The following is a 6,000-nucleotide window of genomic DNA, read 5'->3' on the forward strand; positions in this document are numbered from 1 at the left end:
TTCTCAGATTTTACTAAGATGTTCTGTAATTTTGTATTCAAATACATTCGGTTGTCCCCACTTGTGTTCTCGTTCACTACCCACTAACCTGCATTATTTGTGAAACTACTGAAATACTTCAACACCAATTAGCAATCCGACTCTGCCAGTAGCTCTTCTAGAGTTACTGCCGGTCCCGAGCCCGGGTAAAGGAGGAGGGTTAGGCATGGGGTTAGCGACCCCATCCCGAAGAAAAACTAACTCGCTAAAAAATGCTAACCAGAAAAAATAATTCAAACTATTTAAACTCTGCCCTCCCAGCTGAAGGAAGAATTATGACGCCTCAGGTCGAAAGCAGAGATTCTTCGGAAGTCACGAGGCCGATGCCCCCTCTAACAACCAGAGCAAAAATTTTTATAGGTACATGGAACGTCCGGACAATGTGGGAGACCGGGAAAACCAGTCAAATAGCAACGGAAATGAGGAGGTACAAATTGACAGTACTTGAAATCAGCGAAGCCCATTGGACACAAACTGGACAGCAAAGGCTAGATACGGGAGAGATGCTGCTGTACTCCGGTCACGAAGAGGAAAATGCTCCACACGCTTAGGAAGTTGTTCTGATGCTGTCCAGAAAAGCAGGAAATGCACTTGTAGGATGGGAATCTCTTGGATTCAGGATAACCAAAGCATCATTCAAAACAAAGAAGGAGGGGACCACAATGAACGTTATCCAATGTTATGCACCCACCAATGATAGCAACGACGACGATAAAGATCAGTTCTATGGGAGGCTGCAATCAATCATAACTAAGTGCTCAAGAAAGGACCTCACCATCCTGGTGGGAGATCTAGATGATAAAGTCGGAGTGGACAACACAGGATATGAAAATGTAATTGGACGACATAGACTGGGAGAGAGAAATGAAAGTGGGGAGAGGTTTGCAAACCTATGTGCATTGAACAAATTGTTTATAGGCGGAACAATATTCCCCCACAAACGCATACACAAAGCTAAGTGGATCTCACCGGACCACACCACAGAGAACCAGATAGATCATATTTGTATCAACAAAGGACAATGGAAAATGTGACAATCAGGAGAGTAGCTGATATGGCTTCAGATCACCATTTACCTGGTTGTTGCGAAGATGGAACTACAGATAAAGAAGCATTGGACAAATGGGCAAACAGAATTACAAAGATTAAATACAGCATTCCTTCGAGATACTCACAAACTCAACTAATTCAAGATAACTCAACAACAGGTCCCAAGCTTTACAGGATCTACTGAAAGAACAAGAAACTACAATGGAGGACAACTAGAAAGGGATCAAAGAAGCACTAACTTCAACGCATCAGGAGGTTCTGGGTCGCACGAAGCATCATAATGAGGAATGCATCTCCATGGAAACCCTGGACAAGATTCAGGAAAGGAAGAACAAGAAGACAGCAATTAACAACAGCCGGACACGAACAGAGAAAGTGAAGGCACAAGCAGAGTACGCAGAGGCAAACAAGCAAGTGAAGAAGAGCATTAAAGCCGACAAGCAGAAATACGTAGAAGGACTAGCAACGACGGTGGAAAAAGCTGCAAGAGAAGGAAATATGTAACAACTGTATGACACGACGAAGAAACTAGCAGGGAGATATAGTAAACCGGAGAGACCAGTCAAGGACAAAGAAGGAAAGACAATTATGGAGATTCAAGAACAGAGGAACAGATGAGTAGGACACTTCGAGGAACTGTTGAATAGACCAGCTCCATTGAATCCACCGGACATCAAAGTAACGCACACAGACCTTCCTATAGATGTCACCCCACCAGCGATCGAAGAAATCAGGATGGCCATCAGACAAATCAACAGTGGGAAAGCAGCTGGACCAAACAATATACCAGCTGAAGCACTGAAGTCAGACGTTGAAGTACCTGCAAACATGCTTCACTTACTATTCAAGAAGATTTGGAAGGAGGAACGAGTGCCAACGGACTGAAAAAAGGATATCTCATCAGAATATCAAACAAAGGAGATCTGAGCAAGTGTGAGAACTACAGAAGCATCACACTGTTGTCAGTACCAGGAAAGGTAGGCTTTCAATAGAGTGTTGCCGAACCGGACGAAAGACGCACTAGACGCCAAACTTCGAGGTCAACAGGCTGGATTCCTTAAGGATCGGTCGTACACAGACCAAATTGCGACACTACGGTTCATCGTCGAACAATCAGTTGAATGGAACTCGTCAACATACATCAACTCCATTGACTATGAGAAGGCATTGGACAGTGTGGATCGGAGAACATTATGGAAATTTCTCCGACACTATGGAGTTCCTGAGAAGACTTGTCAACATTATCCGGGACTCATACGATGGACTACACTGCAAAGTCGTGCATGGACAGCTGACAGATGCATTTCCAGTAAGGACCGGAGTCAGACAAGGCTTTCTACTTTCCCCCTTTCCGCTTCCTCTGGTGGTTGACTGGATTATAAAGACCTCGACATCTGAGGGGAAGCACGGAATACAATGGACTTCTCAGAATCAATTAGATGATTTGGACTTCGCAGATGACCTAGCCCTCCTATCTCATACACACGAGTAATTACAGACGAGGACAGCATATGTAGCAGCAGCCTCTGCACCAATAGGCCTCAACATCAGTCAGTCAGCGACAACGTAGGACCAGGCACATATATGCATCGGTCCAAGTTGTCATACCTCGTTAGCACAACAAGATCAACACCGGATTCATAGACGTAATTAATTTAGTGGTGGTAGTATATAGAGAAAGGTTGTATATAAGGATATAGTATAGGAAGGAAAAAAGTTATGAAGCAATTTTAATCTCAAGGTTTAAGAGAAGATAAAGAGTGAATACACCTACGCCATTGTGATCGATTCTGAGCCATGTCACACACAGTCTCCAACCATTGGTTACGATAGTCACGCGGACCCCAACCAGGTAGTCTGCATTTACCAACACGGCTCAGACTAGAAGTTAGTGACTTCAAGCACTGATGCCATGTTTTGGTTTGGCCGCCCCTAACTCTCTTCCAACCATCCCCTACACTAGTCAGCATTGCGCGTCGTGGTAATCGATGTTCAGGCATACGTAACACGTGGCCCAACCATCTCAGTCGATGAAGATTCATGACCTCATCAACTGATTTACCATCATTCCCTAATACCCTGCGTCTAACCTCAATATTACTTACCCGGTTATCCCAGCAGATGCGAGCAATATTTCTAAGGCATCTGTGGTCAAATACTAGTAACCTACGAGTATCTTCTACTCTTAATGGTCATGTTTCGCAGCCGTAAAGTAGAACAGAGCGAACTGCTGTGCAGTATACTCGTCCCTTAATTGATAGACGGATATCTCGCCTTCGCCATAGGTGACGTAAGTTGGCAAAAGTCAAACGAGCTTTTTGAATCCGTGCTGAGATTTCGTCAGACACCAACCCATTAGAGCTGATCAGACTTCCAAGATAAGTGAAGTTGTCCACGCGTTCGACTAGTTCACTCCCTATCCTTAGTTCTGGTGTTGACGCAGGCCACTCCTGGAGTAACAATTTACATTTGGATGGGGAGAAACGCATCCCAAACATCCTGGCGTTATTACTCACTTCTAACAGAAGACTCTGCATTTTGCCAGCGTCTTCACCAAACAGGACTATGTCGTCTGCGTATTCTAAGTCGATAAGTGAACCTCCTGGTAGAAGATCAATTCCTGGAAATTCAGTCGACGAGAGTGTTATTTCCAGCAACAGGTCTATAATGAAGTTAAACAAAAATGGGGATAGTGGACAGCCTTGACGGACACCACTTGAGGTTGTAAAATCATATGACAGTTCGCTATAAGCTCTCACTCGACTGGTAGTGTTCGAGTAAAGAGCCTTCACAAGGTTTATGTACTTCTGAGGTACACCTTTCAATGACAGGCACTGCCACAGAACCTCTCGGTCTACAGAGTCAAATGCTGCTTTTAAGACAAGAAAAACTATCATTGTCGGACGCCGATAAGCATGTCTGTGCTCTAAAACTTGACGAATGGTGAATATGTGGTCGATACAGCCACGACCAGGTCTGAAGCCAGCCTGATTTTCTCGTGTTTGGAGTTCACGAGTTTTAGTTAGGCGCCCGATAATTATTGAGGCTAGTATTTTAGATACTATGTTAGTCAGACTAATCCCTCTATGGTTATCACAGGATGATTTTGGCCCCTTCTTATATATTGGGACAATCAGATATTGTGACCAGGGCCTCAACATAGACAAAGGAAAAAGCAAGATTCTCAAATACAGCACGGAGAACACCAACTCAATCACACTTGATGGCGAAACTCTGGAAGAGGTGGAAACATTCAAGTACCTGGGAAGCATCATTGATAAACAAGGAGGATCGGATGCAGATGTAAAGGCAAGGATTGGCAAAGCAAGGACAGCATTACTACAATTGAAGAACATATGGAACTCGAAACAACTCTCAACTAATTTCAAAGTGAGAATCTTCAGTACGAACGTCAAGACAGTTCTACTGTACGGAGCTGAAACGTGGAGAACTATTACATCCATTGTCAAGAAGGTACAAGTATTTATAAACACTTGTTTACGCAAAATACTCAACATTCACTAGCCGGATACTATCAGCAACAGCGTTTTATGGGAGAGGACAAACCAACTTCCAGCTGATGAGGAAATTAAGAAAATACGTTGGAAGTTGATAGGACATACATTAAGGAAATCACTAAACTGCATCACGAGGCAATACCTAACTTGGAATCCGGAAGGGAATTGGAAAAGAGGAAGGCCGGAAAACACATTACGCCGGGAAATAGAAGCAGATATGAAAAGGATGAATGTTAACTGGAAAGAACTGGAAAGGATTGCCCAGGACAGCGTTGGATGGGGAATGTTGGTGTGCGGCCTATACTTCACGACGGGTAACAGGCGTAAGTAAGTAATAAGCAATCCACTTTTGTTGTATACATATGATAAGTGATCATTTAAAGCAACTCTGATCATGGAACATTTACCAAGTAAATGTTTATACATTCAGCTTTTAGTGAGACGAAATAAATTTATGTCGAAATACTTGATTAAGATATATGACGACAGAAACTAACTAAAAACCGAAAAGATCATTTGGATAACAATAATTCACAGAACAACATTTGGTTCGATGGATTAAATACTTCACGATCGAAAAATTTTGCCATCCGTGTATATTTTTAGAACGATAAATGAATTATTCGTTATACTACACATTACTTAGTGTTCAAATGATTAACTGTATGCGAACAAGCAACTTACATGATACTTGCTCATCTAAAACGACGCACCTCTGAGCAACTTCTGTAAAACGTGCCACACCATCTATAAATTAGGGAAGCCAATGCCGAATGTAGAATACTAAACAGAAATTTTAGTATCAAACGATTAGTTTTGAAATAATATGAAGAGAATGTTGGATTACAAATTTATTTATAATAACTTCCTTATTGAATGTTAGCTCTCATTCTTCTTTGCTCCGGGCCTCCAAAGCATATAATATATATTGAGTGGTCCCATTAAACAGAAACAACTGGACTATAAAACTACCAAAAATGGATAGTGGCTAGCAGTAGAATCCAGGACGTGCGTCTCGTTCTATCCGGGACTAAAACCCAGTACCGTTCACTTCAAACGCTATCGCGTTATCCACTTGGCTACTGAGTCCTGTTAGCCACTTGCTTGTGCAATGGGGTGAAGTTTAGATTCACATGGTATTGTTTGCTTGAACCTTCCCATTGATGATTAGGACTGCGATTGATCAGTCTCTTATTGGCATATGTGCATACTGTGCGTATTGCCTCTACATTGCCTAATTCACAAGGGTTAAATATTTAATTAGATAGTGTTAAACTAGGTCTAGATATAATAACTGTTATATCCCCTGGTGAATTATGAATGGTAAATCCCATGTCTATTTATGGACATATGTAATATGCCTATTCCCTATTGCACAGGTGTTAAATAACTG

This window comes from Schistosoma mansoni, chromosome 4 (genome assembly GCF_000237925.1).
Source record: "Schistosoma mansoni strain Puerto Rico chromosome 4, complete genome".
Classification (NCBI taxonomy): domain Eukaryota; kingdom Metazoa; phylum Platyhelminthes; class Trematoda; order Strigeidida; family Schistosomatidae; genus Schistosoma; species Schistosoma mansoni.